This window comes from Mus caroli, unplaced genomic scaffold (genome assembly GCF_978045245.1).
Source record: "Mus caroli unplaced genomic scaffold, Mus_caroli_1 scaffold_19, whole genome shotgun sequence".
Classification (NCBI taxonomy): domain Eukaryota; kingdom Metazoa; phylum Chordata; class Mammalia; order Rodentia; family Muridae; genus Mus; species Mus caroli.
The window spans coordinates 51,085,557-51,095,154 of NW_028227274.1; positions in this window are offsets into that span (position 1 = coordinate 51,085,557).

Here is a 9,598-nt window from a genome sequence, read left to right on the forward strand (position 1 = left end):
CTTAGGGAGCATTTAAAGGACCAGTGAGATGGTTCAGCATCAAAGATGTTTGTCAGCAAGGCTGATGAACTGAGCTAAATCCCCAAGCCCACACTGTGGAAGTAGAGAAACAATTCCTATAATCTATCCTCTGACATCCTCAAACATGCCCTGGCTTGCCAGGAGGAGGGGGAGGAGGAAGGGCAGGGGGATGGGGAGGGAAGAGGAGAAGAAGGGGGCTGGAGAGATGGCTCAGTAGTTAAGAGAAATGACTGTTCTTCCTGAGGTCCTGAGTTCAATTCCCAGCAACCACATTGTGGCTCACAACCATCTGTAATGGGATCTGATGACCTCTTCATGTGTCTGAAGACAGCAACAGTGTATGCATATACATAAAGCAAATGAATAATTCTTTTTTAAAAAGAAGAAGGAAGAAGAAGAAGGGGAGGAGGAAGAGGAAGAAGAAAAAGGAAGAGGAAGAAGAAGCAGAAAAAAGCATTTAATAAGTGGAAGCTGACCTTAATTGACTAGAGGACAAAATTTAAAGTAAGGTAAAGCGGGTGCAAGCACAGTAAAAGATGAGATAAGGCCACACAGTCCAAAAATGAGTATTTAAAATGTGAGAACTCATAGTTTTCTTTCTCCAATCATCATGTTTTCACAAAATGTTGAGATAAAATTTTAATGTACATAAAAGCTTTCCCACAGGAAATCATTGGAAACTGTTTAAGACAAATTTCTAGCATTAACTATTTCTGGTCCTCAGAAATAAAGTGTTTTTATAGGCTCTGGGGTAGCTGATGGATTTGTAGAGAGAGAAATCCATCTTCATAACCAGATCTAGTTAGGGGAATAATTTCTAGACGTACAGACAATTGTTGTATATATTTTAACTACGCTTTTAGATGACCTTACAGTACTGAGAACTGCGTTGTTTTATCGCCCGGAGGGGATCACATACAATCATGCTGAAGTGATTATCCAAGAATGATCTAGGCTGGAAGGTTTGTGGTTCTGCAAAGCAATTAGCCCGGGAGACTATTTAAAGATGAATGGGAGAGAACATGCTGCTCTGGAGACATATTAGATTTGTCCATTTAGTAAAGCCAGCAGCCACCAGCAACTGCAGCCCAGCTGAATGCCCTCTCTCCGTCACCATTGGACACAAAAGCAAGAAGATGCATCTTGGGAACACATTGCAGGCTGGATGTTCAGTGGTACTTCCTAGAGACATTTGCACCCTACCTTCATATGGTTTTAATCAATTTTTCTTCTCAATTGAAGGCAGTGATTTTTAAATTCATTTGGTCCGGTCAATGAAGAGCTTGTGTAAACAATATAAAAACGAAATGTTTAGCTTACTTTTTAAGCTTTTAAGCTCTTTTCAATACCAAATCATTAGTTGTTTGTGTTTTTCCTACATTTGTCAGCATGAGACTTAGAAACAGGACATTTGTTGTGCTCTTTCTGTACAAATGATGTCTCTGTAGGTAATGAGGGATCCATTCTTTATAGAGCAATACTAAATTAATAAATGAAGAAGGAATTAGTTGCAACTCCCAATAAAATGTCTGCCAGTGGAAAATAACGGCTGTTAGTATTTCATTGGGTAAAATGGGGGGCTGGAGACACTGCTCAGTGTTTAAGAGCGCAGGCTGCTTGCTCTTCCATCGACTCAAGTTTTGTTTTGTTGGGTTTTTGAGACAGTGCTTCTCTGGATAGACCTAGCTGTCCTGGACTTGCTTCATAGACCAAGTGGAACTCAAACTCACAGAGATCTGCCTGCTTCTGCCCCCAAAGTGCAAGGATCAAGCACTCACTATGGTGGGTAACGGCCACCTGTAACTCCAGATCCTCAGGATCCAGTGCCTTCCTCTGACCTCTCTAGGCAACGTGTGTTACACAGACACACCTACAGACAAGCAATGTATCCATATATGTACAAATAAATGAACAATCTTAAAACAAAAGACATCGGGTGAAGATTCATGGATCCTTTAAAATTTTTAACTCTTTATTGATCTTTGTGAATTTCACACTATGCACCCCAATCCCACCCCCCCCCGTGTGTGTGTGTGTCTGTCTGTCTGTCTCTCTCTGTCTCTCTCTGTCTCTCTCTCTGTCTCTCTCTCTCTCTGTCTCTCTCTCTCTCTCTGTCTCTGTCTCTCTCTCTCTCTCTGAGACAGGGTTTCTCTGGATAGCCCTGTCTCTCTCTGTCTCTCTCTGTCTCTCTCTGTCTCTCTCTCTCTCTCTCTCTCTCTGAGACAGGGTTTCTCTGGATAGCCCTGGCTGTCCTGGAATTCACTCTGTAGCCCAGGTTGGCCTCGAACTCAGAGATCAGCCTGCCTCTGTCTCCCAAGTGCTGGTATTAAAGGCGTGTGCTACCACTGCCCAGCTTCTCCCCATCATCTCTTAACATCTACTCTTTACCCTTGCAACCTCCCCCCACCAAACAATTAAATTAAGTTAAATTAAATTAAATTTAAAAAAAAAAATCTCACCATGGAATCCATAGCATGACTCTCTTTGCAAGTGTTCATTGCAATGAGGTTGGTCTGGTTCCAGGCTCCTGCTGGATCAGTGCTGGATCCTCCCCAGCTGATCCTCTTGGATATCCTGTTGTTGCAGTTTTGGATCTGCAGGACCAGCCTCTTCAGGAGCTCCAGCTGCTCATAGATGCTTTAGATGTTTGGGGTGGGTCAACTCAGAGCCTCTGCTCCGGGCCTGGGTGGTAGCTGAGCTGCTCAACCAGCCAGCTCTCCTGAACCTATCCCACTAGGGCCAGCTCTCCCCGACTGCCTGGGCTACTTCACCCAACACCCCAACAAGCAAGGGACACTCACACCACTGCCACCAGGGACAGCTCTACTGTGATGCCCAGACAAGGCACAGTGCCCGCTTCCCCAAGTACTGCAACCACTGGGTCAGGGGCAGCTGTCCTGTCTGTTGCGATGTCAAGGGGTGGGGGGTGGGGGGCAAGGAAGAACATCTCTCCCACACTCACACCACCACGGCACAGTTGTGGGGCCCGCTCATCATAAGACCTTTATAATGAGTGGCTCAAGATGATGAGAACGTACTCATCCCGGCATAATTTAAAAATTTCCAGGTGAAATAGACGTGATGCCCTGGTAAATTTTATCTTTCGCTGTGTCGCAAATTACTCTGCAACTGAAAAACTTTAAACAGAGCTGACATTTATCCTCCCGGAGAGTTTTTCTAACTTGAAGGTTAGAGAGTGATTCAACTAGTGGTCTAGCTCAAGGAATCTCACGAGGTCCCAGTTGAAGGATATCTATGCTTGAATGCGTTTGGAGAATGAGCTCTCAAGATGCGGCGTTTCCTCATCACGTGGTTCTTTCCTCTTCGCTGGTTGCTTAACCTTGCAGCTACCTCTAGCCACAATGTATTGTCTGGCTTAACCTCCTACCCCGAGCACTGCTTCTGTTATCCTATTCATTTTGGCAGAGGACTCCACAGGAAATTGATGTGAGAAAATGATATCACTGAGACAGTTTGGAACCCAGCAGCCATTAAATGGGAAGCAGTCCTAGAAAGGAATTTTTTTTTAAAGAGTTTTTTTGTTTGGTTTGGTTTGGGTTTTAGTTGTGTTTATATGCGCACACGGCAGCATTCACGGCATTTATGTGGCCGTCAGAAAACAGCCTGCAGGAGCAGATGAGTTTCCTCTGTCCCTATTTATGGGTCCCTGGGCTGGCAGGCTTGATGCAAACACCTTTACCAATGGGTCATCTCAGTGGGCTCTGTGCAGATTTGTTCTGGTTGTTTGATTTTTGTTTGTTTGCTCTGATTTGTTAGTTGGTTGGTTGGCTTTTGAAACTAGGTCTCACTCTGAAACTCAGGCTGGCTCCAAAGTTACAATCCTCTTTCTCAGTGTCTGGCGTTATAGGGATGAACTACTGCACCCTGATGGTGTGGACCGTTTTGCTCTCTCTTCTTTAAAACACTAGAATTTATACTTTAATCCCAACACTCACTTGAGAAGCAGAGGCAGGCAAATATCTGTGAGTTTGAGGCAGTCTGATCTACATATCTACAGCCAGGGCTACATAGAGAATCTCTGTTTCCAAAAAAAACAAAAAACAAAAAAACAAACAAACAAATAAAATCCCCATCTCAGTTAGGGCTTCATTGCTATGAAGAGACACCATAACCAAGGCAACACTTATAAATAAAGGCAAACATTTAGTTGGGATTGGCTTACAGTTTCAGTTCATTATCATCATGGTGGGGAGCATGGCAGTATGCAGGCAGACATGTGCTAGAGGAGCCAAGAGTTATACATCTTGATCAGAAGACAGCTAGGAGGCTGTCTTCTGCAGGCAGCCAGGAGAATGAAATTCCACACTGAGTGGAGCTTCAGCATAGAAGCCACAAAGCCCACCCGCACAGAGACACACTTCCTTCAATAAGACCACACCCACTCCAACAAGGCCACACCTACTAATTAGTACCACTACCCATAGGCCAAGCATTTAAACACAAGAGTATGTAGGGGCCAAATCTATTCAACCCCCTACTCCCAAACTAGGATCTAATCAGACTTTTAGGTTTCCTTCTCCATTTGTAAGAGACTGGGGGGAGGGGGATGAAGAATGGAGTGTAGGGACAGATGCACCCCCACCGTGGGCGGGCAAGTAGCCGGGTCCAGAATGAAACAATCTGATGAACAAGATCTAATTTCCTCTACCAGTAAACAGTCTGAGCACAGAGAATATAGATTAAAAGAGATTTGACAGCTGTTACACATACTAATGATTCACAGACATCCTTTTCATAGAAACGTTTCTTTTAAACAGTTGTGAAATTTTCAGTTAGATAAAGTCATTGTGGGTAGGTATGTGTTTTAACTAAAGGGTCTTTATCTCTTACTATTATTACATTCTGAAGTATTTGCAGTCAAAAAGCTATGGTGTTTAAAACCATCCAATGAAAATAGCCAATCATGGATGACATGAGACTGGCAAGAAGCTGAGGGTCTTTGACATTGGTTCATGGGTTATAGTCCCCCCGACACACACTTCTTAATTCTGAATGTTTGGAGATACCTCTAGTTCTAAGGTCCCAAGCACTTGGGATTAGTCACAGCAACTAGTGTCTCATAAGGTACCCAAAGAGGGGCTTCAAGATACTTAGCTGTTCTTGGCACATATGGCACCTGAAGTTGTGGTTTTTACACTTCCAAGAACTGTTAAGTTTAGCTGGAGGGAAGACGGCCAAAATGCAGCAGAAGGGTGGGGCATTGGGGAAGTTGATTGAGAATTGCTTACAAAAGCTTGCCCGTAGACTCCCAATAGTGTCTTCCAGGAAAAGAGGAAGAAGGAGTGGAAAGGAAAGAAAAATCCTGAATGGGCAGGAGGGCACATCCTCCAATAATCTACATCTGCTTCCTGTCAAATCACCACCATATCCTGTGTAACTTCCTTGCCTGGGTACACTTTATTTTCACATTTGACCAAATATCTTTTCTATGATAAGATTTTTTCTTATATGTTTAAGATTTGTTTAAGATTTAAATGCTAGAGAGGGCAATTGCGTGTCTGAATTAACCATTGTGACAGTGGAACTATTGGCCTCAATAGCAGATAGGAGAGAGTCAATTTTCTTTAGGGGTCTTGCCCTTAGTGGATTGACCTCCCTCCAATGAAACCCACACATGCAGGAATAACTATCCAGAATAAACTATAATTGATGATTTTAAAGTTGGGTGGGTAAGGAAGGGAGTATGTCTCCCAGAGGAGTTGGGAGAAAAGGATGAATATGATCAACACACACTGTACAAAATAACTAAAAAAAATGAGAAAAAAATACTTTAAAAAGAATCCTGAGAAGGCAGAGCAGGATCAGATGATAATAGTTTCTCTTACTCTTCCTTCCAATCTTTATTTCTCAATCTGTTTTAACACTATTAGCCAGGCAGTGGTAGTACATGCCTTTAATCTCAGCACTCTGGAGGCAGAGGCAGACAATCTTGTCTATAGAGGGAGTTCCGGGACAGCTGGGGTTACACAGAGAAACCCTGTATCAACAAAACAAAATAGAACACAAATTTGTGTGTGTGTGTGTGTATACATTATGTATTAATTTTTTTAAAGACAAGGACTTATGTAGTCCAGTCTGCCTTTAAGCTCCATATCTAGCCAGAGTGACCATAACTTCTGATCATCATGTCTCTACCTCCAAATGCTTGACTGACAGATGTGGGCCACAGGTGTATGTTGTGCTGGGTATGCAACCAGGGTTTCCGACTTCTAGGTAAGCACTGTACCTACACCATTGCAGCCCTGGTTCCTAACAGTGTTTTAAAGTGTGTGGTAAAGGAATGTGGGAGAACTGCTGTGCAAATTCAAGTGTTAATTAAAAGGATAAATCACAGATCACAAAAGAAAATGAGAAAAGACTTCAAAGTCCCACACCCATATTTTAATCCTCAAATATAAAAACTATTTCATTAAGTAGATCAGACTGGCCATCATAGCCAGTTCAAAATTTCAGTTTCTATAACTTAGATGGCCAACTATTAAGAATATATAAAAATAGTTCATTGTATATATTATGGTGATGTGTGGTTACAGGCTTATACACTTATACAGCCATGATGTCCTCTCTGTCTCTGTGTGTGTGCACATGTGTGTGCGTGTGTGTGTGTGTGCGCGCGCGCGCGTGCACGTGGACATGCACGTGTGTGTATACTGATTCATCTGTATAGCCACAGAAGACCTTATATTCCTCTCTCTCTCTCTCTCTCTCTCTCTCTCTCTGTGTGTGTGTCTGTGTGTGTCTGTGTGTCTGTGTGTGTCTGCATATATGTCTGTATAGGATTATTCTGTATAGCCCCAGACGACCCTATATTCACAGCCTCAGTGCTTTCACCTACCAGGTGCTGAGGTAATAGGCTTGCCTTATTAAAATAAGTCTAGCCTTGTTATTACCATTTTTTTACATTCTTTAAAAGAGTGAGAACACAGTCCATCTGTTTTATGTGACTTAAAGCTTTAAACCTTCAATTAAATAGAAAAGAAGTCACAAATGGTCCCCAAAATATTTTGGGACAACTCTAACCAAGAAACTAAAAGATCTATATAATAGAAATGTTAAGATCCTGAAGAAAGAAATTGATGAGGCGGGCATGGTGGCAAATGTCTTTAATCCCAGCACATAGGAGGCAGAGACAGGCAGATCTCTAGTCTGTATAACAATTTTAGAACACTCTGAGCTACAGAGACGGAGAGGGAGAAGAGGGAAAGGGAGAGAGAGAGAGAGAGAGAGAGAGATGGAAAGGGAGAGGGAGAGAGAGAGGGAGAGCCTACAACAAATCAACAACAATAAACTACATATTCAATGCAATCCCCATCAAAATTCCAACACAATTATTCACAGAAATTTTTTAAAATCTTCAAATGCATATGGAAACAGACACAAAAAAATTAGCTAAAGCAATCTTGAATAAGCAATAATAAAACTGCTGCAGGTATTGAAAGACCCCAAGAGGAGCCCCTCGCTCAGGCCTCAGGACAATAGCAGACACACAAGAACTCACGAGACCAAGCTTGATGCAAACCACATGAGGCTTTATTTGGGGAAAGCCAGAGCTCTGGGGACGACTCATATCCCATGCAGGGGTAGAGGAGTCAACCCTGAGGGAAAAAGGGTCCCAGTTTTTATAGGCCCTCAGGGGGGAAAGGAGAAGAGGGGAGTAGGGGATTTCCAGATCTAAACAATGTCTATTCTCAAGAAATGGGTATGGGAGGGGTATAAGGAAAGAGTCTGGTGCAGGTGTAGCAACTCAGGATTGGCCGGGCTGTGGTTGCTGGGGAGATTTTTCCGACTGTTTCCCAGCAACCAATATCACAAACACCTGGCAATGGGCTTCATCAGTGGGCACACACATGGGTTCAAGGAACGGTCAAAACACTGGCAGACACACGGGTTCAAGGTGTGGCCAGAGCATTGTGCACCTCTATTTTTCTAAATCAGTGAAGCTAGTTCTGCTAACAATGAAATCTATTTTGCCAATTTCAGGGTTTCTGTGACCTTTTATATTCTGTCAGGATCTTTCAGTATCACTATCCCAGATTTCAAGTTGTACTACAGAGCTACAGTAATAAAAACAGCACAGTGTTGGCACAAAACAGTCATGTGATCAACGGAACTGACATAATTCCACATGTTTATATATGCCTGTTTTTTAAGAAAGAAACTAAAAATACACAGTGGGGAAAATATAGCATCTTCATCAAATGATGCTGGTCAAATATGGCTGAGTGTAGAATGAAAATTGATCCACATCTTTCACCCTGCACAAGACTCAACTTCAAAGGGATCAAGAACCTCGACATAACACCAGGTGTCCTGAATCTGATAGAGGAGAAAATGGGGAGTAGGTGCGAGCTGATTGGCACAGGAATGGACTTTCTGAACAAGACACTGATAGCACAGGCACTAAGATGAACAATTAATAAACAGGACCTCATGGAGCTGAGAATCTTCTTACAGCAAAGCAGCAGCCTACAGAATGAGAACAGATCTTTACCAATTGTATAACTTATAGGGGATTCGTATCTACATATAAAGTATCTATATATAAAGAACTAAACAACTGAACATCAAGAAAGTAAGTAGCCCATTTTTAAAAAACAGGAAACAGAACTGAGCACACAGTTCTCAAAAGTCGAAACAAATGGCTGAGAAACACTTAGACGTTCAACACCCCTAGCCATCAGTGAAATGCAAATGAAAACTACTCGAGATGTCATCTTACCCCTGTTAGAGTGACCAAGATTAATAAAAAACAAACGGCAGCACATGCTGATTAGGATGTTGAGAAAGGGGAAACATTTATTTCCTGCTGGTGAGAATGGAAACTCATACAGTCATCGTGGAAACCAGTGTGGTATTTCCTCAGGAAGCAAGGAATTAATTTACTCCAAGACCTAGCTATACCACTTCACTCAGTTGCTTTTTCTTTTTTTTTTTTTTTTTTTTTTTTTTTTTTGGTTTTTCGAGACAGGGTTTCTCTGTATAGCCCTGGCTGTCCTGGAACTCACTTTGTAGACCAGGCTGGCCTCGAACTCAGAAATCTGCCTGCCTCTGCCTCCCGAGTGCTGGGATTAAAGGCATGCGCCACCATGCCCGGTTCAGTTGCTTTTTCATAGCCATGAAGAGACACCATGACCAAAGCAACTTATAAAAGAAAGCTTCTAACAAGGGGTGCCTCAGTTCCAGAGGGTTAAAGGTCATGACAGTATGATAAGGAGCATATCAGCAGGAAGACAGGCACGGCAGGAAGCAGTTGCTGAGAGCTTGCATCTCCTGTCTAGAAATAGGAAACAGAGTTCCCTGGGAATGATGTGGGTTTTTAAATCCTCAAAGCCTACCCCAAATGATGCACCTCCTCCTACAAGACCACACCTCCTAATCCTTCCCAAACAGTTCCACCAACTGAGGACCAAGTGTTATGGGGGCCATTCTCATTCAAACCACTGCATCACTCTTGGGTATATACCCAAAGGAGTCTACATCTGACAGTGGAGATACTTGCTCATCCCTGTTTATTGCTGCTGTATTCGTAATTGTATTAGTCAGGGTTCTCTAGAGT